This window comes from Phyllobates terribilis, unplaced genomic scaffold, assembly GCF_046119375.1.
Source record: "Phyllobates terribilis strain yellow unplaced genomic scaffold, ASM4611937v1 Scaffold_11__3_contigs__length_659146591, whole genome shotgun sequence".
NCBI lineage: Eukaryota > Metazoa > Chordata > Amphibia > Anura > Dendrobatidae > Phyllobates > Phyllobates terribilis.
The window spans coordinates 463027927-463054668 of NW_027362771.1; positions in this window are offsets into that span (position 1 = coordinate 463027927).

The following is a 26742-nucleotide window of genomic DNA, read 5'->3' on the forward strand; positions in this document are numbered from 1 at the left end:
CAACTTGCACTTGTTGGTGGTGCTTTCACACACACACACACACACACACACACACACACACACACACACATCTTTCTTTGCGCATTTAATTTCTTGAATACAGAGTTGGACAATGGCCTGATCTGTAATGCGTTTTGAGAAATAACATGCATAAGCATGGCTGATCCACATTAAAAAAGCAGCCATAGAGTGTCCGGGAACCTTACCCCACACTTTTCTTAGCCAGGGCTGCTTTTCGGCAGGGTTGGACGGGCCCACCAGAGAACCGGAGACTCCTCTGGCGGGCCCTAGCTTCTCCTTCAGGAGAGTTCATAGTGCCAAGGTGAGGTCATGATGATGATAGAGGCCACCATCTGCTTAGTTTTCTGTTACTTGGAATGCAAGTGCAAGTATGCAGCCAGCTACCCACCCACAGGCCGCAACACTAAACTGCCAGATTTCTGGGCAGCTCTTTGCACTTGAACTATGGCCTTTTAAGCTCGTGGAGGCGGAAGCTTTTCACAACCTCATACCGGCCGCCTAACCTCAAACACGTGGACACGTGAATGTGTCCAGGGACGGTACGGAGCCAGTCCACAACTTTTCGTGCTGAGAGTTGTATTTAGCTCGGTGAAAGGACTGGCATAGAGGGAAACTGTATCTACCCTGCGTGTCATTTCTCTCAGCTAGTCCTCTAAAGCTGCTTGCACTTGAAATGTGGACTGAACATTACTACTGTACTTTTCTGTGGGAATTTGCTTGCCTCCTACCAGCCTATAATATTTCCAGCAAACTATGGTACGAATCCATTTTATTAGCACTGCCCCCAGTACCAGTAGCGAAGCCATCCCCAATTTCTTTCTCAGGAATTTTATTTGGTAGACTGAGTGGCTGCCCAAATACATTTTCTCACAAAGGAGCTGAAGGTAGAGTGGCAGCAGGTGCAAGTTTCTCCAGCCTGTTAGATATTAGAGGGTGAACGGCAGCACATTGGATCAGTGGTTAGCACTGAAGCATTGCAGCACTGGGATCCTGGGTTCAAATCCCAGCAAGGACAACATCTGCAAGGACTTTGTATGTTCTCCCCGTGTTTGCGTATGTTTCCTCCTCAGTAAAAAAGCAGCCATAGAGTGTCTGGGAACCTTCCCACACACTTTTCTTAATCAAGACTGCTTCTCGGCAGGGTTGGACGGTTCCACCAGAGAATCCTCTGTTGTGCTTGGCTTCTACCTCAGGAGAGTTCATGATAGTGCAAACTTTGCAGCTGCTATGGGGCTCTTGAGCGGGTGAGAAAGGTTATCCCTCAGAATCAAATCCTCTGGTGGGCACAATGTTTTTCAATCTGAAATAGCTTCTCAGTGGGAGTTGTATTTCACCACAGCCATATTCTTTAGCTCGGTGAAAGGACTGGCATAGAGGGAAACCGTATCTACCCCGGCTGTCATTTCTCCGCCACCAGGTTCCGCCCATTGTCACACATGACCATGCGTGGCTGTATGTTCAGCGATGAGAGCCACAGATCAAGCTGCTGTGTTACAACTTTCAACAACTCTGCAGCGCTGGGCGGTTTGTCAATTAAGCATTAAGCATGTTATCTTCAGCACAGCCTGTTGCCGCTTGGCCAAGGCAGTGCTGCAGTGCTGTCAGCTTGTGACTGATGTGATCATTTCGGAGATGGAGGAGGAGATGCATGAGCTGAACAATGTGATTATATTGAGGTTAAATTGTTGATGCTGTTTTTTATACTAAAGAAAGATCCAATTTTTTGTTTTATTTACGTTATTTTTTAAGACAAATGCATTTACCGGGAAATGTCATTTTAACATTTTACAACCTTATCTGGCAATGTGGTGTGTGACACATCATCAGACACATCCTTTTTTATTTATGATAGAGGGACTCTGAAAGTCATAAAGCCTATTTTTATAAGGACATAAGACGGCCCTTACTATTGTTAAAAGGCCAGCAGTCGGCCCTAGCTATTGTTAGAGAGCCATCAGCCGGCTATGCTTTGTTGTTCCCATTATTAACAAGTGGGTCTCCTATACTGTTATTGCGTATCCAGTGACTGCAAGGGCTGCCAAAAATTTGGACACAACCCAATACCCCTTTGAAGAGACATAGAGGAGGGTCTCAGTAAAAAAAATGTTCCCATTATAAAGGAGAGGGTCTCCTATAGTGGTAATGCCCTTGCTCTGACTGCAAGGGCTGCCAAAATTTGGGAAAAACCCCACTAAGAATTTAAAGACACATAGAGAAGGGCCACAGTAACAAGGTACGACATGTTCCCATTAAAAAGGAGAGGGTCTGCTATACAGTTATAGGGTATGCAGTGAGTCCAACGGCTGACCAATTTTAGGAAAAACCCCACTAAGAATTTAAAGACACACGGAGCAGGGCCACAGTAACAAGGTATGACATGTTACCATTAGAAAGGAGAGGGTCTGCTATACAGTTATAGGGTATGAAGTGAGTCCAACGGCTGACCAATTTTAGGAAAAACCCCACTAAGAATTTAAAGACACATGGAGCAGGGCCACAGTAACAAGGTACGACATGTTCCCATTAGAAAGGAGAGGGTCTGCTATACAGTTATAGGGTATGCGGTGAGTCCACTGGCTGACCAATTTTAGGAAAAACCCCACTAAGAATTTAAAGGCACATAGAGCAGGGCCACAGTAACAAGTACGACATGTTCCCATTAGAAAGGAGATGCTCTGCTATATAGTTGTAGGGTATGCAGTGAGTCCAACGGCTGACCAATTTTAGGAAAAACCCCACTAAGAATTTAAAGACACACAGAGCAGGGCCACAATAACAACAAATTCCCATTAGAAATGAGAGAGTCTCCCATAGTGTTGGCCTATGTAGTGAATGCAAGGGCTGCCAAAAATTTGGAGCCACTTCAATGCCCCTTGGAAGAGACGTGGAGGAGGGCCTCATAAAAAAGTGTTCCCATTAGAAAGGAGAGAGCCTCCTATAGTTGTAATGCCCATGCACTAAGTGTATGGGCTGACAAACATTTACCCCTGGGGGGTATACATGATCATACTGTATAAAAATAAAAATTCACGGGCATCATAAACACCCTTTAAAAAAATTATGTAGGTGTTGCATCACGGACCACGGTCACCCTGGTGATATGGTGGTGGAGGATGAGGAGAAGGAGGAGCACAAGAGCAAATAGACAAAATCAGGAACCGTATACCCATGTGTGGGTGTGAAAAGGTGCATGGGAATACACCTCCCAAGAAAAGGCACTGGATTTGAGTTTATGTTACGCTGCTATCATTCGGTGGTGTTGAGAAGTCTGGCCCAATCCAGCCCTTGTTCGCGGATGCACTTATCAGTTATAATTCCACCAGCGGCACTAAAAACACGCTCTGATAAAACTCTGGCGGCAGGGCAGGCCAGGACCTCCAAGGCATAGAGAGCCAGTTCATTCCACGTATACAGCTTGGATACCCAATAATTATAAGGCACAGAGGAATCACGGAGGACGTTGGTACGGTCAGCAAGGTACTCCCTCAGCATCTTCCCAAACTTTGCACTCCTTGTGAGAGTACCCCGCGCCTCAGGGCCTGTACGATGGGAGGGTCTAAGAAAACTCTCCCAGAACTTTGACAGTGTTCCCCTGCCTCTTCTGGATAGAAGTTGTGTCTCTCTCGCCTGTACTCCTTGGTTGCCCAACGAAGTGTGCCCTCTGCCTCCAGCGTTTTCAAATGGGAATTTTTTTAATAGTTCCTCAACAAGGGCCTTCTGGTACTGCCCCATTTTTGTACACCTGTCTGCCTCAGGAATAAGAGATATAAAGTTCTCCTTGTAGCGTGGGTCTAGAAGTGTCACCAACCAGTAATGACTGTCACCCAAAATTTTGAGAATGTGAGGGTCATGGGAAAGACAGCGTAACATAAACTCAGCCATGCGTGCCAGACTACTAACAGGCAAGACTTCCATGTCCTCACAAAGAGGATGACTGACAGTGCTCTCCTCCTCCTCCTCCTGTCTGTCCTTTGGCCATCCTCGCTGAACAGACGGTATGACAGCTGTGCAGGTTGTACCGTCAATAGTGCATGAAACTAGCTCCTGTCCTTCCTCCATCTCCTCCTCTTCCTCATTGTCACCCAATCCACGTTGGGATGAGATGAGGCTTGGCTGTGTGTAATCACCCTGTATGGTTCATTGCTCCATCTCATCGTGCTCTGCCTGCATTGCATCCTCTTTGATTGTGAGCAGAAAGCGTTTCAGAAGACAGAGAAGTGGGATGGTGACGCTAATTATGGCATCATCGCCGCTCACCATCTTGGTGGAGTCCTCAAAGTTTTGGAGGATGGTACATATGTCTGACATCCATGTCCACTCCTGAGGTCTTATGTGTGGAGTCTGAACTGAATACCGACTGCCTTGTTGATGCTGGTACTCAACAACTGCCCTCTGCTGCTCACAAATCCTTCCCAACATCTGCAGTGTAGAGTTCCTACGCTTGGGGACATCACACACCAGTCTGTGAGCTGGAAGCTGCAAATGCTGCTGAAACACTGCAAGGGCAGTGGAAGCTGTAGCTGGCTTTCTAAAATGAGCACACAGGCGGCGTACTTTAACAAGCAGATCCGGCAGCTCCGGGAAGGATTTGAGAAACCGCTGAACCACGAGGTTAAGCACATGGGCCAGGCATGGTACGTGTGTGAGCTCGCCTCGCCTCAGAGCCGCCACCTGGTACCAGCCATTGTCACACACGACCATGTCTGGCTGTAGGTTCAGCGGTGTGAGCCACAGATCTGCCTGCTCTTTCAGAGCTGTCCACAACTCTTCAGCATTGTGCAGTTTTTCACCTAAGCATACTAGCTTCAGCACAGCCTGTTGCCGCTTGGCCGAGGCAGTGCTTCAGTGCTTCCAGCTTGCGACTGATGTGGTCATTTCGGAGATGGAGGCTGAAGAGGAGGAGTAGACTGAGGAGGATGAGGTGCAGGAGCTGTAGACCGTGGGGGCAGCCCTGATTGACCTAGGGCCCGCAATCCTTGGCGTCAGGAGAGCGTGTTCCGTCCCAAGGTTCGACTGGGTCCCGGCTTCCACTATGTTAACCCAGTGTGCCGTCTGCGAGATGCCCTGCCGACAAGCACTTGTCCACGTGTCCGTAGTTAGGTGGACTTTACCAGTAACTGCATTGTTGAGAGCACGGTTAATGTTTTGGGACACATGCTTGTGATATGCGGGGACGGAACACCGGGAGAAATAGTGGCGGCTGGGGACCGAGTACTGAGGGACCGCTGCCGCCATCAGGTTGCGGAATGCTTCCGTCTCCACGAGCCTAAAAGGCAAAATTTCGAGCGCAAGCAGCCATGAAATGTGAGAATTTAGTAGAGTGGCCTGTGGGGCGTTGGCTGCATATTTGCGCTTGCTTTCCAAGGACTGGGGTATGGACAACTGAATGCTGCGCTGGGTCAAGGACATGGACGTGCTTCCTGATGCTGCTACTTAAGAGTGTGCAACGACAGGTGCAGGGCAGGAGGCGTCTTCGCATGCACCATGGACAGGGGATTGGCTTGGATGCACAACAGCGGAAGAAGCAATGGTGCCACCCACAGACACTGTTCCTGGACCCTGGGGTTCGGCCCACAAAGTCGGGTGCTTTGCTGCAATGTGCCTGATCATGCTGGTGGTGCTCAGGCTGGTCATTTTGCCACCCCTGCTGATGCTGGCCTGGCAGATGGTGCAAATGGCCTGTTTGTGGTTATCGGCAGGGTCTTTAAAAAACAACCAGACTCGGGAAGACCTAACAGTTGTACTGGCAACTTCCTCCATGTTGGTGTTACAGGGAATGGTTGCCTGCCTTCTGTCTGCGGCCACCACACTGCTTCTTCCTGCCTTTTGGGGTGCTCTGCCTCCCTCTCCCTGTGTGCTTCTGTCCTCGCTCTGCATGTCCTACTGCCAGGTTGGGTCAGTTACTATATCATCCACCACCTCGTCTTCCACTTCCGCACCCTGGTCCTCCTCCTGACTTTCTGTCAATTGTGTCTCATCATCGTCCACCTCTTGTGACACTTTCCCACCGTCGCCTTCGTGTGACCGTGGCTGCTCAAATATTTGGGCATCTCTACATGCAATCTCCTCTTGCCCCGCTTCAAGTGTACCGGGCGAGAGGCCCGAATCTATAAATGGAAAAGTGAACGGCTCTTCAGAGTGTCCAAGTGTGGGATCAGGTGTCTCTGGGTACTTGGCATGGTGTGAGGAAGGAGGATCAGGGTGAGGAATATGCGGTCCAGACTCACGGCTACTGAGACTTGACCGTGTGGAAGACGGTGGTGGTGGTGGTGGCTAAGTGAGACTGGAAGCATTATCTGCTATCCAACCAACAACCTTTTGACACTGCTCTGGGTTCAATAGTGGTGTGCTGCGGTCCCCTAGAAATTGGGACAGGAAGGTCGGGCGAGAAAATGTGGGTGTTTGTTGTGGCACAATTTCGGCTTGCCCATGGCCTTGTCCTCGGCCTCTGCATGCACCATTACCATCACATCCAGTTCCCCCTCCATTGCCACGTGCCTTGCCCATTTTAAATGGAGGACAGTATCTTGCACGCTCACTACAAATGATTGAGTTTGGAGCGAACTTATATATGATCCGTGTGATAGAGAAAACAGAGTTTTAAATACCTGGCCTGTAGGTAAGTAGTTTGAACAGCAAACTACGGTGAATTGCTTCAATGACACACTAAAGGAAATTTTTAATGGAGGCCAGAAATGGCAGTATTTTCTGACAACGTATATGTGATCCGTTTGACGGAGAAAACACAGTTTTAAATAGCTGGATTTCTAGTGCTCTAATATGGAAAGGACCTGGCTGTATTCTGCAGTGCCAACAAGCAAATGGCGCAGAAAAACGTGTGTTCTCTGGATTGCTTTTTAATCAAATAATGAGGATTAAGATCCAAAGAAAAGTATTCCTGGCCCCTGAGACCTGGGCCTTTGTATAGAAATATCTAACAGCAGCAGAAGGCAGAATTGGAATGGAGCCTCTTGTGCTATATGCACTGCTGTCTGCTATATACACTGCCTGCCTATACACCCTGCCTGCCTGATATCTCTGCAGATGGATTAGCCCTCAGAAGGACTGTTTGTTAAGATGGATATGGGTAATGTACGGTTTTTATCCCTACACTACCTAATACACAAGCAAATCTGTCCCTGACACAGCAGCACCTCTCCCAAAACAAGCAAATGGCACTGAAAAACGGTGTTCTCTGGATTGCTTTTTAAACAAATAATGAGGATTAAGATCCAAAGGAAAGTATTCCTGGCCCCTGGGACCTGGGCCTTTGTATAGAAATATCTAACAGCAGCAGAAGGCAGAACTGGAATGGAGCCTCTTGTGCTATATGCACTGCAGTCTGCTATATACACCGCCTGCCTATACATTCTGCCTGCCTGATATCTCGGCAGATGGATTAGACCTCAGAAGGACTGTTTGTTAAGATGGATATGTGTAATATACTGTTTTTCTCCCTACACTACCTAATACACGATCAAATCTCTCCCTGACACAGCAGCAGCTCTCCCTACACTGTCTGATCCGGAGTGACTGTGACGAGCATGGTGGCGCCAGGTCTGATATAGACAATAGGCCTTATTTAAGCTATTTTATAAGTAATGATATACAAAACTGGTTCGCAACATGGTATATTTCTCTTTACATAGGTGTAAATGTGCAGGCTTCATTTACTATTCTGTTACCCTTCTCCATTGATCCACTAAAATATTTGATTAGTGTCATACCAATCCCCTTCATTTTATTATCAGGGACTTTGACATTTTGTTTGCATGTTGCTAAGATATAACTATAATGATATTCTCAAATTTGACTTATTAGCCTTTACCTTTGCTTACTTAAAAATAAAGTTAGGATTTGTTAGGAATAGGGGAAAGTGGCAGCAAGGGCAAACAGCTGATCTTATTTCCACTATTGGCACTGGAGGCAATCAGATGATTTTGCCGGGAAGGCCATGGTAAACCAGGAGTTTCCCCTTCAGAGGCTGCTGGAGAGAAAATGTAGTATTACATGGTGATCATGAAAACAGCAGATCCTTGCAAAGAGCTGCTGTTTGTTCTTTGTTCTGGCTCATAATAGAGGATCAAGGGCAGAAGTTTCCCTTAACGAATTTCATATATCCTAATTGGAGATATAAGTAGGGTTGTCTTCATGAGACAGCCTCTTTAAATTGGTTGTCCAGGTATTTCACGAAAGTCTGCAGTTACTCTATGTGATTGCACTGCGCGCTGTGAGTATTCTCCAGTGCCGGTGGCAAGATTGGGCAGTCACGTGGCTACAAGTATACAATATGTATATTTCTGGCCACATTCAGACTAGACCTGTGCGGCTTGCTTAATAAAAGTGAATTGCGCGAGGCCGTGCATGTTTAGTTGGAATGTGGCCGGGAGTATGCATATCACATAATTGCAGTCACATGACCACTCAGTCGACCCGCCAGCAGTGGAAAATCCTGACAGCATGTACTGCGTGCCCTGTGAGGATTCACAAGTCTGCAGTCCCATAGAGCGACTGCAGACTTTGTGATAAACCGTGACAACCCCTTTAATGGGAAACCCATGAATTACTAGATTATTTAATCATCTATTGTCTATATTGGCCAAAATCTAATGACTTCCGATTCAAAGTACAAGCGTTCATTCAGATTCACTTCCACCTGAATGTGTATTGAAAAATCACATATCACATGCATGCTACTATTCTATATTTATAGGATTTAGAAAAAGATGTTACCACATGGTCATCACCTTCTACAAGACTAGGCTGACAATATCTTATTACCTGTCCTTTACTCATTCTACTTTCAGGAGGTTAGGGGAATTTACAAGAACCATTTCAATTGATTGCATCACATTCTGCTCTTACCATATGGTATTCCTCAAATAATCATAATGTATACGTTCCCTTTATAATCATATTTATATCATTCAAATCCCTCAGAGGATCACCGTAGATCAACACACTGCTATAAAATATTTGCAGTAAACTTGGGTGACCTTAAACCCAGTACTTTAAGATATAAATATATATTTATTCCTACAAGACTGAAATAAATATTTAAGAACATTGGAATCCCATTTGAAGCTGAACAGATCTTGCCCCCATATAACCAAATGTGAGTGTGATAAATGGAGATGAATCTAAAATTTATAGAAAGCTAGCATTTACATAAACTGTAATCTACAGCTCTATAGAACATTAAACAAGAATGTTAGAACAGATGTAAAAAAAAAAAAAGTATGTGACTTTATTCTCCTAGAAAAAAACCCTATAATATGATTAACATAATATTTCACCGAGACTTATCTTATTAAAAGCATAATTGTTTTCAGACGCACACGTGTCAAAGTCAGCATTAACTAGAATCCGGCTCTATATTTATACCAACCTGGGAGGACTGAGTGTGAAAAATGGATGCTTTCTATGATGCATAGGCATTTTATTAATGTTTGAATAATAACTGCCTAGAGGGCTCGTCATAAATTAAAGCAAAGAATTGAGATATAAATTTTTATGAGCACTAGTTATACATTTCCATTATGTGTTTAAAAATGAAGGAATTACTATGTGAACATGGAAGAGCGGAAAAAAAAAATCAAATTTATTTGAGTTGATTTGGTGTATAGCGATGAGCAGTTAAGGAAGCTACTAGATGCCATTGAAAAGATCTATCTGTCCCTTTGAAGAAATATATCATGTGGTGTGTCTGGAGTCCATTGTGCCTGAGAGTTTTTACAATAGCTCCTCTGACTGGGTTATTTATGTCATGGAGGCAAGTGATGATATATCATTGTATCTAGACCTCTTAAATGTATGCACTGCAGGTTAAGACACCAAAAGCAAATATGTTTCTGCATACTAAGAAAAATATATAAATTACTGTAGGTTGTAATCTAGATTCCTCATGTTGTATGCACTTCATGAAACTCATGTTGCGAATTTAATGAAGCACAGACAGTGTTGCCATTATTTAAAAGATCTGTATGCCATTTTATCTGTGTTGTATAAAGGTCATTATGTGTTTGTTTTATTGCTAAAAATGATAAAATATTTTTAAATTAAAATCAGTCAACTTTGGCCATTTTGTTATTTTTTTAAATTAATTTGTGTGAATAAATTTGCAGTGAATTGCTTATATACCAATTGCCCTTTGAAGACGTGTATACGGTAATACTGTGGGGTATCCCTATTTCTATTTCTAAACTGTATGCTGTGACATCCTCTCACTAAACAGATTCACCCCAAAATGGTTGCTGCTCTGAATTCCCTGCCTTGGCTTTTATATAGGCTGTGATAGCCTGTGCTGTACAATGGGATGTGCTATACTGTGCGATGGCTGTGCTTTACTATGTAAGACCCTCGTCACACGTCCGTATAAAACCGGTGCAGGAAAAAACAGTACCGGTGTCACCAGTGTTTTGGATTAGTGTGTCATCCATATTTTTCTGGTGTGGATAAAGAAAAAATTAAATTGCAAAGCTTCTCCTATACTTTGCAATGTTAAACACGTACACACACAGACAGGATGGATGGCATCCTTGTGCTGTACGTGTTTTTCACGACACCATAGACTTCTATTGGCCATTGTCATCCATGCTGCCAGAAAAAACGTACAAATAAAGATCACCATAGGTTATAAAGGGTACGTGTCTCATCCATGAAAAAAGCGGATGCCACACATACCGCAAACACAGACATGTGAAGGGGGCCTAATGTGTTTTGTGATAGCTGCAAGACATTATTGGGAAGCCTGACTGATTGCACTTTAAGACATGTGATTATTCTTTGAATTCGCCAGATACAGCAAAATTTCTACTGTAAAAATTAAATTTGAATCAAATCTATTCTATCTATTATCAAATCTAAATTATTGCCCTTTATACCAAACAAAATCACGGGGTTTCCCTGCTGTAAAAACTGGCTGGGAAGTTCTTGCCTGAAAATGAGGGATGGTAAAGGGCCAGGCGATAAATAGAAATTTTTCTCAAGAGTTTTTGGGTACAATTGAGCCCTCTGACATTCAGTACCCTTAGCACTAAATAGCCTTCGGTTTAAAAAAACAACAACAAAACCTGCTATTTGCAACACCGCCCCATTCAAATAGTGCCAGTAGTGCCAGAGGAGTGGGTGGTGGGGAGTTAGAGCTAATTCAGAATAAAGCTAGCTAGCTAAAATATACTGTATATAAATGTCCGAGATGTTTTTGGTCAAAATGCCAATAAGGTTCACATGTTTTGGAGATGCCCCAAGATTTTTGACACTGAATATTATCGACACATTGAATTTTATTTATTCAATAGGTAAATTAGTTAAGAATTGCATATTGGGAAGTAATGAAAATATTTTAAGTACTCCTCAAATTCATCTAAGGCTATGCTCACATCCCCTTTTTACCATATGTAAGTGGCTCCATTGGGGCTTCTGAAGCCCTGAAAATGGGATTCAGGCATATTCGCCGATGGGGCCATTGTTTTAAAAGGTGGAGTCACTTTGTGTTCTGCGTAACCTCCTTTTCAGCAATGTAAAAGATTTTGGGGCAGGCACAAAAGCACAGTTAACCTCATTTTTGTTCCAGCCTTAAAAAAGGCGGCCACTGCCAAAGAGGAGGTCAGACTAATCGACTGAGTGACTCCATCTGTGTCATTAAAGTCAGTGGCCCCATCGGCAAATACGTCTGAATCCCATTTTTCGTGGCTTCAGATGGAACCCTCAGCAGAGCCACTAACGTGTAGCAAAAATGAGACGTGAACAAGACTTTACTGTGTTAAAAGTTTGGACAGAAGGAAAATGACATAAAATAGGCATTCCAGTTAAAAAAATACTCTTTAAATGTGCTCAGCCCTTTGATGCCTTATGCAATTTTCATTTTTTTCTTTCTTTTTTTCATACCTGCTTTCCTACGTAGCATTTTTATTATTTTGTTAGCATAACTTAATGAGAGTTTATTTTGCTGTTGGATGAATTGTATTTTTTCATGGCACCACATCATTCACTATATGTATTGTGTGTGTCCTAAAAAGTAAACAAGAAAAATTCTTGGTGATTTGAAATTGAAAACTAAACAAAACACCAAGACTTTGTCCACTGAGATGATCAAATCGATTCAAGTCAAATTGAATTAGAGTTGAATTGAATTTGAATAATTTGTAATTCTCTCTGTGCGAATCATTGAAGAAATGCCTACCACCTTTGTCCATGTTTATCAATCTCAGAAGGCTAAGATGACCTGGGGTGTTACTGCGTGGGAATCCCCATAAAGCCTTGCAGCTATCACATCAGCTGGCCAATCAGGATCGACTATCATAGCCTGTATAAAATCCTAAGCAGGAAATACAGAAGCTAATTTAGGTTGATTTTAGGATAGTGAGAGGACGTCTTAGCTCACAGCTCAGCAATAGAGCTAGGAAGAGAAAGCCCTAAAACATTGAACAAATACTCCAGACAAAAATGTGTTGTACAACTGCAGCAATGAAGATGATGAGTGTAGTAGTCTGTGAGTAATAAAGTTATTCAGTTGATAGGGGGAGAGAGAGATAGGAGAGGTGCAGCAGTGCCAGATTCAGTGTGATTGATCAGTGATATACTGTAGCTGGCATTTGTTCTGCTGCAGTTGAATTACAAGTATATAAATATTCTTCTTCATTCTTAACTTGGTTGGCCTTTTTTTTACTTAAATCCATGTATTTTGGGATAAAAATAATTTTTACAATTGGGTTTCATTACAAATTTTACACCGTTTGACTTTTACAGGCTCTTTTTCTCCTTTTTTAAATGATGACCCTAGTAAAGTAAAACACCATAAACTAACCCCCTTCCCTGATACTGTTCCAGTGATGCTGGTTCCGGTTGACATTGTTCAGCCACGTGAGCCCTGCATACAATCGACAGCTGCAATGAGGCTGCTGTGCGCTCACGTCTTTCATTCGCTGATATTCAACGCTGATATGTTTTACTTTTTACATTTACAAATGTCATGGTTACAGTTCCAAGATATTAATTGTTGTGTTTAAGAGTGAGTTCTAACTGTAAGGAACAGTTTTCGGGTACATTATTCTGCAATGCCTTCATGGGATTTATATTTTGTTTATGTGTATTTATTCAGGTTTTAATACTGATATATTTTATTTTTTCTTAAAATACTATTCGTATCTAATACCTCTTTTATGTGCCCTGTGGCTCAAACAATAGAATTTTCAATATGTTTCAAAACCGTGGATATATACAAGTGTCAGATGTGCTATAGTAACCTGTATATCTTCAACCCATTAATAAAATGAGGAAGATAACATAGTACTAGTAACTTATCCGATGGTTGAAAATGGTAAATCAATTGAAAAAAAAAGTTAGCATATTGATATGGCTATATGGCTTGATTATGTCATACAGTTTATTGTAAATGAAAAGGTGATACAGTACATTATATCTGTATAAATACAGCAGGTTATATACATGTTATGGTTATGTTGCGATTTTGCAAAATTCTTGACAAAAAATGTGTAAATTCTAAAAGGGGTTGTCTGAGAGTTTTAAAATGTTCTCTCACCACAAAAAATACAAAGAATGAAAAAAATAAGCATAATGCATCTTTTAAGTCCACCATCACACCAGTGTTGCCGCTATAGTCACCTCCCAGGTCTGAAATATGAGTAATTGAGAGCTGAAGCCAATCACTGACATTTGCAGTGGCCTTTTACTTACTTACAGCAGGGTATATGTTCATTTTTGTTTTTATCTTTGGTTTTGCCTGTTTAATGGCCAGTGTGAATTATGCTCCTATATTTTGCATGTATATCAACTTATAGTCCAGTTCATTTCTTTCAGTTTTGCTTTAGATTCTTGCACTCAGTGCACGCAAGGGCATGGTCTCCCGTTTTTGAACTGGACATTACGTTTATATAGCTTCTTTTCCATAGTCAGGTCCCGGTCCTGCTCAGCTCTTTTTCACATTAAGGTTATTTTTAACGCATGGTAAGGTTTTAATACTACAGATTAGGACTGTCCTAACTGGATACACCTTGGCACTGGTGGGATGGCCTTTATATATTTTTTTTTTTATCAAAAACAGTGTTTAATAAGTACCCTATTGTCACGCTAGGTGTGGGAAAGACTTAGTGCAACACAAAGGGAAGAGGGAAAAGGACTGTAGGGAAATGGAGGAGTGGAGACCTCTTAGGCTGGTCTAGTGTCACCCTGTTTCCCCTAACGACCCTATAATGGCTCTTGACTAATCGCGTGCCTCGCCGTCTTTCCCTGGTGTATGGCTAAGGCTAGGGAAAGGAGGAGATGAGCACTAGTCGATTCCCACTGAACACTAAAGACAAAAAGGGAGGACAAACAGGGGGAAATTGCTTAGCTTTAGATGATTCCAGACAAATGCACACACGTTCTCAAGCTTCAGAGAGAAAGAAGTTCTGCTCTTGCTAAAGCCTTCACAAGGAGTAATGAATATCGCCGGCACTTCCCTCTGGAACACAGCAGGTATTTATACACCAAGGCCAGGGTGTTAATTAGCCAGAGGAAGGTAGCCGCTGGGTCCTAGAGACAGCCTCTAAAAAGATGTCTGCAATGCTAAACATAGAGATCCCCTGCAACTCACTGCAGGGCGACTGTCTGTCACTTCTGACACACCCATGACAGTACCTCCCTCTATAAGTGGCCTCCAGACACTCAGGGCCAGGTTTATCAGAAGTGTGGAATGAACGAACCAACCTGGGAGCGTTCACATCTGATGCTGAAACCAACATTCTCTCCTTTGGACCATAGCCTTTCCAGTGCACCAAGTATTGTTGAGAACGATGTTGGAGACGAGAATCTACAATCCTTGAAATCTGGAACTCCAGATTACCATCAACCATTAATGGGGGAAGTGGTAGAGGTGAGGGCTCAAGAGGTTCCACATACTTATTGATTAAGGACCTATGGAACACATTGTGGAACTTAAGGGCCTGAGGAAGTTCAAGACTAGTGTTGAGCCACCCCCGTAGTGTTCGGGTTCAGTTCGGTTCGTCGAACACCGGGATGTTCGAGGAACTGTTCGTCGAACTGTTCGTCGAACACCTTAGAACACCGTCGAACACCGTTAAAACCAATGGCAGGCAAACAAAAACACATAGAAACACATAGAAAACACCTTCAAAGGTGTCCAAAAGCTGACAAACTGCTCAGAAGACGCTTTCTTTAAAAAAGCCGGCCGGCAATTCAGCAGCGGCATACACCGGTACCCGACAATTTAGACATGAAGGAATAGAGCATCACACATAGATTAGATAGATAGAAACAGGTCAGTCACATATATACGAAGTACAGTGACAGTGTTGCTTACTGTACTTGTCATTTAGTGTAAAGGATTTATTAAAAAATATAATAGTGTTTTCGTGCACCGTCTCTTTAAAAAAGCCGGCCGGCAATTCAGCAGCGGTACCCGACAATTTATAACAGACAGAATAGAGCTTCACACATAGATTAGATAGATAGAAACATGTCAGTCACATATATATGAAGTACTGTGACAGTGTTGCTTACTGTACTTGTCATTTACTGCAAAGGATTTATTAAAAAAAATAATAGTGTTTTCATGCACCGTCTCTTTAAAAAAGCCGGCCGGCAATTCAGCATCTGTACCCGACAATTTATAACAGACAGAATAGAGCTTCACACATAGATTAGATAGATAGAAACATGTCAGTCACATATATAATAAGTACAGTGACAGTGTTGGTTACTGTACTTGTCATTTAGTATTAAAATAAAGGATTTATTATTAAAAAAAATTGGCGTGGGGTTCCCCGTAATTTTAGTCTCTAGCGGAGGTTAAGCAGACAGCTGGGGCAGATGTTTGAAGCCTGGGAAGGGGGTAATACCCACGGAGCTTCCCAGGCTACTAATATCAGCCCCCAGCTGAATACCTAGCCTTTACTAGCTATTAAAATGGAGGACCCCCCCAAAAAAAATGACGTGGGGTCCCCCCTAATTTAATAGCTAGCAAAGGCTAGGCAGACAGCTGGGGGCTGATATTAATAGCCCAGGAAGGGTGCCATGAATATTGGCCCCCTCCCAGGCTAGAAACACCAGCCGTCAGCCGCCCCAGAAATGGCGCATCCATAGGATGCGCCAATTCTGGCACTTAGCCTCGCTCTTCCACGCTGCCCTGGTGCGGTGGCAGGGGGTAATAGGGTTGGGGTTGATGTCAGCTTATAATGCCAGCTGACATCAAGCCCAGGTTAGTAACGGAGAGGCGTCTATAAGACACCCCCATTACTAACCCCATAGTCAAAGTTAAAAAAAAAACACAAACACCCAGAATAAAGTCCTTTAATTGAAATAAAGACACAATTCTTTAATGTTCTAAATTAAACCATACTTACCATCACGCCCATTCCAGCTGAAGCCAACGATCTCCTGCAATAAAAGAAAAATAATAAAGCAACCTCATCCTTACCTTTCCATGGTTCCCAGGACAGCTTCAGCTCTGCTACATCGAGATAACAGGCTGGACCGCAGCAGAACGCTGCCATCCAGCCTGTCATCCCGCAGACACTGAGAAGCGCAGGCATGCTTGCGCTCCTCAGTGTCTGACTGTGACGGCATCCAGATGAGCCGACAATGAACTCGGCTCACCTCATGTACGTCACTGACAGCGTGGGAAAATTCTCCTGCACTCAGCGCTTCAGCGTGAGAATTTTCCCACGCTGTCAGTGACGTGTATGAGGTGAGCCGAGTTCATTGGACATGACCTCGGCTCATCTGGATGCCGTCACAGCCAGACACTGAGTAGCGCAAGCAAGCATGCACTTCTCAGTGTCTGCGGGATGACAGGCTGGATGCCAGCGTTCTGCTGCGGTCCAGCCTGTCATCTCGATGTAGCAGAGCTGAAGCTGTCGTGGGAGCCATGGAAAGGTAAGGATGATGTTGCTTTATTATTTTACTTTTATTGCAGGAGATCATTGGCTTCAGCTGGAATGGGCGTAGCGGTAAGTATGGTTTAATTTAGAACAATAAAGAATTGTGTGTTTATTTCAATTAAAGGACTTTTTTCTGGGTGTTTGTGTTTTTTTTAAATACTTTACTAGAAATTCATGGTGGTCATGTCTAATATTGGCGTGACCCCATGAATTTCGGGCTTAGGGCCAGCTGATAATGCCAAGCTGGCCTTAACACCTTTATTACCCAGTGAGCCACCGCACCAGGGCCCTGGATGAGTTGGGTACAGCGCCAGAAGATGGCGCTTCTATGAACGCGCCATTTTCCGGGGCGGCTGCGGACTGCAATTTGCAGCGGGTAGGGCCCAGAAAGCTTGGGCCTCCCTGCGCTGCAGATTCCAGCCCCCAGCTGCCTAGTTGTACCTGGCTGGACACAAAAATAGGGCGAAGCTCCACGTATTTTTTTTTTTAAATTCATGAAATTCATGGAATAATTAAGAAAAAAAGGGCTTCCCTATATTGTTGTGTCCGGCTAGGTACAAATAGGCAGCTGGTGGTTGGGAGCAGCCCGTTCCTGCCTGCTGTACCTGACTGGACACAAATATAGGGCGAAGCCCCACATCAATTTTTTTTTCATTATTTCATGAATTTCCTGAAATAATTAAAAAAAAATTGACGTGGGGCTTCGCCCTATATTTGTGTCCAGTCAGGTACAGCAGGCAGGAATGGGCTGCCCCCAACCACCAGCTGCCTATTTGTACCTGGCCAGACACAACAATATAGGGAAGCCCTTTTTTAAAAAAATAATTTCATGAAATAATTAAAAAAAAATTGACGTGCGGCTTCGCACTATATTTGTGTCCAGCCAGGTACAGCAGGCAGGGACGGGCTGCCCCCAACCACCAGCTGCCTATTTGTGCCTGGTTGGACACAACAATATAGGGAAGCCCTTTTTTTCTTAATTATTCCATGAATTTCATGAAATAATTTTAAAAAAAAATGCGTGGGGCTTCGCCCTATTTTTGTGCCCAGCCAGGTACAACTAGGCAGCCGGGAGCTGGAATCTGCAGCGCAGGGAGGCCCAAGCTTTCTGGGCCCCACCTGCTGCAAATTGCAGTCCGCAGCCGCCCCAGAAAATGGCGCGTTCATAGAAGCGCCATCTTCTGGCGCTGTACCCAACTCATCCAGGGCCCTGGTGCGGTGGCTCACTGGGTAATAAAGGGGTTAAGGCCAGCTTGGCATTATCAGCTGGCCCTAAGCCCGAAATTCATGGGGTCACGCCAATATTAGACATGACCACCATGAATTTCTAGTAAAGTATTTAAAAAAACACAACACCCAGAATAAAGGCCTTTAATTTAAATAAACACACAATTTTTTATTGTTCTAAATTAAACCATACTTACCGTCATGCCCATTCCAGCTGAAGCCAATGTCTTCTGCAATAAAAGTAAAATAATTAAGCAACCTCATCCTTACCTTTCCATGGTTCCCACGACAGCTTCAGCTCTGCTACATCGAGATGACAGGTTGGACCGCAGCAGAAAGCTTCCATCCAGCCTGTCATCCCGCGGACACTCAGAAGCACAGGCATGCTTGCGCTCCTCAGTGTCTCGCTGTGACGGCATAAAGATGAGACAAGCTCATGTCCAATGAACTCGGCGCACCTCATGCACGTCACTGACAGCGTGGGAGAATTCTCCTGCACTCAGCACTTCAGCGTGAAAATTCTCCCACGCTGTCAGTGACGTACATGAGGTCAGCTGAGTTCATTGGACATGAATGAGCTCACCTCATGCACGTCACTGACAGCGTGGGAAAATTCTCACGCTGAAGCGCTGAGTGCAGGAGAATTTTCCCACGCTGTCAGTGACGTGCATGAGGTGAGCTCATTCATGTCCAATGATCTCAGCTCACCTCATGCACGTCACTGACAGCGTGGGAAAATTCTCCTACACTCAGCGCTACAGCGTGAGAATTCTCCCACGCTGTCAGTGACGTGCATGAGGTGAGCTCATTCATGTCCAATGAACTCAGCTGACCTCATGCACGTCACTGACAGCGTGGGAGAATTCTCACGCTGAAGTGCTGAGTGCAGGAGAATTCTCCCACGCTGTCAGTGATGTGCATGAGGTGCGCCGAGTTCATTGGACATGAACTCGTCTCATCTTTATGCCGTCACAGCCAGACACTGCAGAGCGCAAGCATGCCTGCGCTTCTCAGTGTCTGCGGGATGACAGGCTGGATGGCAGCGTTCTGCTGCGGTCCAGCCTGTTATCTCGATGTAGCAGAGCTGAAGCTGTCGTGGGAACCATGGAAAGGTAAGTATGAGGTTGCTTTATTATTTTACTTTTATTGCAGGAGATCGTTGGCTTCAGCTGGAATGGGCGTGACGGTAAGTATGGTTTAATTTAGAACAATAAAGGAATGTGTCTTTATTTCAATTAAAGTACTTTATTCTGGGTGTTTGTGTTTTCTTTTAACTTTGACTATGGGGTTAGTAATGGGGGTGTCTTATAGACGCCTCTCCATTACTAACCTGGGCTTGATGTCAGGTGGCATTATAAGCTGACATCAACCCCAACCCTATTACCCCACTGCCACCGCACCAGGGCAGCGTGGAAGAGCGAGACTAAGTGCCAGAATTGGCGCATCCTATGGATGCACCATTTCTGGGGCGGCTGACGGCTGGTGTTTCTAGCCTGGGAGGGGGCCAATATTCATGGCTCCCTTCCTGGGCTATTAATATCAGCCCCCAGCTGTCTGCCTAGCCTTTGCTAGCTATTAAATTAGGAGGGACCCCACGTCATTTTTTTGGGGGGGGTCCTCCATTTGAATAGCTAGTAAAGGCTAGGTATTCAGCTGGGGGCTGATATTAGTAGCCTGGGAAGCTCCGTGGGTATTACCCCCTTCCCAGGCTTCAAACATCTGCCCCAGCTGTCTGCTTAACCTCCGCTAGAGACTAAAATTACGGGGAACCCCACGCCAATTTTTTTTAATAATAAATCCTTTATTTTAATACTAAATGACAAGTACAGTAACCAACACTGTCACTGTACTTATTATATATGTGACTGACATGTTTCTATCTATCTAATCTATGTGTGAAGCTCTATTCTGTCTGTTATAAATTGTCGGGTACCGCTGCTGAATTGCCGGCCGGCTTTTTTAAAGAGACGGTGCACGAAAACACTATTATATTTTTTAATAAATCCTTTACAGTAAATAACAAGTACAGTAAGCAACACTGTCACTGTACTTCGTATATATGTGGCTGACATGTTTCTATCTATCTAATCTATGTGTGATTCTCTATTCCTTCTATTCTAAATTGTCGGGTACAGATGCTGAATTGCCAGCCGGCTTTTTTAAAGAGACAGTGCATGAAAACACTATTATTTTTTTTGATAAATCCTTTACACTAAATGACAAGTACAGTAAGCAACACTGTCACTGTGCTTCTTATATGTGTGACTGACATGTTTCTATCTATCTAATCTATTTGTGATGCTCTATTCTTTCGGTTCTAAATTGTCGGGTACCGGTGTATGCCGCTGCTGAATTGCCGGCTTTTCATGTTTCACTGTGAGCACTGTTCCCATCGATTTGGGCAATCACTGTAATGCCACAACCACCATGGCTGAGGCATTACAGTGAGTGGCAGACAATCCCTGCATAATTGGTGCTCTAAATAGCGCCAGACATGCAGGACACGCTTTTGGTGCACGAACAGTTATCGAACATAACCTCGAACAGCCGAATTTTTTGCAAATCGTTCGGGTTCGTCAAACAACTCGAACACCACCCAAAACAGCTCGAATTTGAGATTGGCGAACAGTTCTAGTCGAACACCGCTCATCTCTATTCAAGACAAAACGTTGCTGGGTTAATGATGGCAGTTATTTTATAGGGACCAATAAACCTAGGTTCCGGCTTCCAAGGAGGAACTTTCAATCTTATATTCCTGGTAGACAACCACAAAAAGTCATTCACATTCAGGTCCGGACATGGCAAGTGTTTTCTGTCAGCCATATGTTTATACCTGTCTCCTCTGTGGTCTTTAAATTACTCAGAATACCCTGCCATACCGAGGAGAGCAATGAAGCAAACCGTTTCTCCTCAGGAACTCCTGAAGCTCCTCCCCCACTAAAGGTACCAAACTGTGGGTGATAACCGTATGCACCGAAGAACGGTGATCAGCCAGTGGATTCTTGACAATGGTTATTATTAATGGCAAATTCTGCCAGCAGTAAGTAGGATGCCCAATCCTCCTGATTTTTGAAGACGAAACACCCAAGGTAGGTCTCCAGATTTTGATTTACACGCTCGGTCTGTCCATTTGACTGAGAGTGGAAGGCAGAGGAAAAGGACAGCTGCACCCCAAGTAAAGAACAGAATGCCTTCCAGAACTTGGAAACAAACTAGGTCCCCCAATCTGACACCACATTGGAGGGAACCCCGTGAAGCTTTATGATCTAATTTTTGAACACCTGAGCAAGTGTCTTGGCATTTGGAAGCGCAGGCATTGCGATGAAGTGAACCATTTTACTGAACCTATCTACTACCACAAAAACCACCGTTTTGCTTGCAGAAACTGGTTGGTCAGTAATAAGTGTGTCCATGGCCTACTAGGGATAGGTAGCGGAAGAACAGTACCAGACGAATGGGTATGCAAAACCTTAGAACGTGCACAAATACTACAAGCAGCTACGTGTTCAATCACATCCCAATGCAACCCAGGCCACCAAAAACAACGAGAGAGCAGGTCCGCGGTTGCTTTACCACCTGGATGCCCATCAAGCACAGAGTTGTGATGTTCCTTAATTACTATGCTGCGTGGATCAGATGGTACAAATAACCTTTCTGAAGGGCAGGAGGCAGGGGCGTCCCGCTGAGCCTCCAACACTTCACTCTCCAGTTCAGGATATAGTGCCGAAATAACTACCCCTTTCTGTAATATTGGAGCAGGGTTCTCATCGTCACCACCACTAGGGAAACTCGGGAACAACCTTGACATTTTTTACCCCTAGACAAAAAGTGACAACAAAATTGAACCTAGTAAAAAACAGGGACTATCTGGCATGCCTAGGGTTGAGACATTTAGCTGACTGGAGATATGACAAGTTCTTATGGTCAGTAATAACAGTAATAGGATGGACAGCCCCCTCCAACCTATGTCGCCATTCTTCGAACGCCAATTTGATCGCCAAAAGTTCCCTATTACTCACGTCATAATTTCTCTCAGCTGAAGACAATTATTTAGAAAAGAAGGCCCATGGATGCCAATTACCAGGGCTCAAAAGACCACACAGCCCCAACCCCGACATCTGATGCATCAACCTCCACAATAAATGGTTGGGAAACATCGGGTTGACTGAGTATAGGTGCAGTGGCAAAATGATTCTTTAAGGAAGAAAAAAACAGGAGGGAAGCATCCGACCATTTGGAAAAATCAGACCCCTTCTTAGTCATGTCACTAAGGGGTTTCACAATTACAGATTAATTTTGGATAAATTTCTGGTCAAAATTAGTAATGCCCAGAAAACGTTGTAGAGCCTTCAGATTCTCGGGACGTCTCCAATCAAGGACTGCATGGATCTTCTCCGGATCCATCCGAAAACCCGAAGATGACAACAAGTACTCCAAAAACTGCACCTCCTGAACAGCAAAAACACATTTTTCCAGTTTGCAATAAAGTTTGTTATCCCTTAATATCTGGAGCACCTGATTAACATGCCCCCGATGTGTCTCAAAATCAGGTGAATAAACCAAAATATTGTCCAGATAGACCATCACAAACCTCCCCACCAAATGATGGAAAATATAATTTATGAAATGTTGGAAAACCGCAGGTGCGTTGGTCAAACCAAAAGGCATAACCAGACTCAAACAAAAAAGGAATAACCGGAATGTCCTTCCGGGGTATTGAACGCTGTTTTCCATTCCTTCCCTTCTCTGATTCTAACCAGATTGTAGGCTCCCCTTAAATCCAGCTTGGAGAATATCTTAGCTCCTACAACCTGACTGAACAAATCAGGAATCAGAGGAAGGGGGTATGGATAACGGATGGTAATTTGATTTAATTCCCAGAAATCTAAACAGGGATGTGGACATCTTTCTTCTTCACAAAGATGAACCCTACCGCCATGGGCGAAGATGAGGGTCTGATATGTCCCTTCTCCAGACTTTCCGCAATGAAATCCTTCATGGCTTGTCTCTCAGGGCCAGAAAGATTATACAGTCTGGACTTTGGTAGTTTAGCTCCGGGAATCAGGTTAATAGGACAGTTATAAGCACGATGAGGAGGCAAATCTTGACACCCCCTCTCAGAAAATACTTCCTCAAAACCAGACAGAAAAGCAGTTAATATTTCCATAGAGAAAGTAGCAAGGGAAACATCTAAACAGTTCTCATGGCAGTAATCTCCCCATTCAATAATCTCCCCAGTTTGCCAATTCACCAACGGATTATGTTTAACAAGCCAAGGAATACCCAAAACAATAGGTGTGGGAAGATTGTCCAGGACATAGCAAGGGATTATTTCACAATGAACTGATCCATCCCTCAGTTTTACATTATGTACAATCTGAGTAAATGCTTTCTGTGCAAGTAGCACCGAGTCGATGGCAAAGATGGAAATAGGTTCAGCTAAAGCACAGCAAGACGATGAGTCTTCACATACTCAGCATCAACCATGCTGACTCCGGCTCCACTGTCAACAAACACAGAAATTTTCTCGGTTTTGCTCTCTAGCACCACTTCTGCTGACAGGACAAAGTGGGAGCTGCAGGTTGGTAACAAATGAACCCCTTGTTTATCCAACTACAGACTACCAAGAGTTAATCGAGTCTCCTTTTGTTTAGGAATTGAAGGACAGGTCAAAACAAAATGTCCCTTTTTCCCACAAAAAAAAACCATACGCCTTTTTTCCTGCGAATCACTGAGGAAATGTATGATGTAGAGACACCCCCTAACTTCATGGGTTTTTGCACCTCCTCCAGTACTGGGTCAACTCCAAACCGCTCCCCCGGCAGAGGTACACAACCCTGACAAGAAGGCACTGGAGAAGGTGGTCTCACCTGTCTATCCCGAAGTCATCTATAAAGACGTATGGCGAACGACATGGCAGCCTCAAGGACTGAGGGGTTTCATATAGTACCAAGGCATCTTTCAACCTTTCAGTAAGCCCCTCACAAAATTGACTTTTCAGAGCTGAGTCATTCCATTTGGAATCCATTGCCCATCTTCGGAATTCCGAACTGTACGTCTCCACTGACCAATTCCCCTGCTGAAGGCAATGTAGCCTAGACTCAGCCAAGGCGACTCTGTCAGGGTCATAAAAGATGAGGGCCAAGCCCCAAAAAACCCCTCCACAGACTGAAGACAAATTGAGTCCTGCGGTAAGGAAAACGCCCATGACTGATGATCTCCCTGCAGTAGAGAGATCACAATACCAACCCGTTGCTCTTCATTTCCAGAGGAGTAAGGACGAAGTTTAAAATACAGTTTGCATGCCTCCTTAAATACAAAAAACTTGTCCGTACCTCCTGAAAACCTGTCTGGGAGGGCAATCTTAGGGTCTGGCTGGACAGGCCTACCTGCAGAGATCTCCACTTTGGCGACCCGTAACCGCTGATGCTGCTGATGAAACTCACAGAGGAAGTTATTCACCTCCAGAGACAGACAGCGCAACTGCTTTGCGAGCTCTGCAACTGAACCCATACCAAGGAAGAAAGGAAATAATAAAGTCCACACCCAAAAACACATAGAGAAAAAAAACCATAGTGTCAGTTTTTTTTCCTTTTCAAAATGTGCTCAGCTGACGATAATGTCACGCAACAGTGCAACACAAAGAGTAGAGGGAAATGGAGCCCAGACTAGGGAAAGGGAGGAGTGAAGATCTCCTAGGCTGGTCTAGTGTTGCCCTGTCTCCCCTAACGACCCTATATTGACTCTTCACCATTTGCCAAACGCGTGCCTCACCCTGTCTTTCCCTCGTGTATGGCTAAGGCTAGGGAAGGGAGGAGATGAGCACTAGTTGATCCCCACTGAACACTAAAGACAACAAGGGAGGACAAACGGGGAAATTGCTTAGCTTTAGATGACTCCAGACAAATGCACATGTAGCACCCTGAGGATTCGGCTGCTACAGGGGTATTGCACCTCAACCCAGAGGTGTGATATTCCACTCCCGGGTAAGGATGGAGTGTGGATCTGAGCTCGGTAGGCTGCATGCACTACACACATCCCATTTCCGAGGAGCAGACCGACGGTACTCCCACTTAGAAATGTGCAGGTACGACCGAGTCTGTTCCTGGCTGGAGTGGGAGGGGGGTGGAACATCCCAAGTAGTGTAGGGGCAGATAGGGGGAGCAGCCTGGGTAAAGATAGGAGCTCATTGGGTGCTGGTCACCTGAGCTCACACATAGAGGGTGTATATAAGGTGGGCACCATCAGAGAACAGGGTCAGTCAGTCTGTGAGAGGTCAGTCAGTCAGCCTTTGCAGAGAAGTCAGAGGAAGAGGAGCAGAGCAGACCCAGAGAGAGAGAGAGGAGAAAGCCAGAAAGACCCAGAGGGGGAAACAGAAAAGGAACTCCGAGAACCCAAAGTCCATCAGCGGGTGAAGAGTTGGCATCAGGGTACCGGAACCCAAGCTGGTGGGGGCAAAAACACACCCTAGCCAGAGACCGGAGGCCGTGGGCAGCGTCTGCCACGGCCACCCACCACATCCACCCCGAAGGCATACCACGTGGAGGGTCAGGGAACCCAAGGCCAAGGGTCTCCCAACAGAAGGCCCGAGGGAGCTGGACCTGGGTGGATCACTAGTGGGGACGGCCAGAGAAAGGACAGAAGGAGAGCTCAGGGTCACGCTCCGGACTCGCTTGGGGGTTGGCTGGATCCAGGACCTGGTGGATGCAGCACGGCTCGGGAGGTCACTTGAAGCTGGAGTGACCGGAACACCAGCAGTGAGTAAACACCCTAAACTGCACAACCCGACTCTGTCTTCATTTAACACCTATGCTGCACCACCACAACCCCCATCCTCTGCACCTGACCCCCTGAGGCTATACCCCACCCGTTGGGGGTTATACCACCAAAAGCTGCACCTACACCATCAGCCTCAGCGGACCCTGCTGCAGCGGCGGCCATAGTGACCGCAATACAACGGGTGGCGTAGTCGACAATAAAGAACTTAATAACATCTGTAGGACTGCCACATACAACTGAGTTTGACACCCTGGGCACGGACCGGGTCACAGCCACTCGGAAGACTACAACTCCCATCTGATCCGGCTCCGGATATTCCCCCTAGAGAATATGGCCCAGGGGGCGCGTCAACTTTTGCGTAGTCGGCAGGATTACGTGCCCGCAACACCCGGGTACTGCGTGCCTGAAGAAAAGTGCAAGTTTACCTCAAAAAGAAGTCTCCTGCCGGTTCCAGAGGGTCCACGCCATCGGACTCCATCGCAGGTCGATTCCCGCCGGTTGTCCGCCATTAACAGCTTTTTCCCGCCATCTGCAGAGTTTCCCGCCACTGGGAGACAATTCCCGCCATTTCCAAAGGTTTCCCGCCTTGGAAGAGCGGACGCCATTATGGGCGTGCCAGAGGATGGCAAGAGGCCACCTCCCATCGTGGGCCAGGACCGAAAATGGCGCCAAAAGTGGAAACCGCCCCCACCAACAGAGACTGTGATGCTAGAGGTGTCTGTCAGCGTGAAAGAACAGCCCCTGGAGCTGACAGTCACCAAGTGGCCCCGGGACCGCCCTCGAGGTGGGAGGAGACGAAAGGAGAGAACAAAGA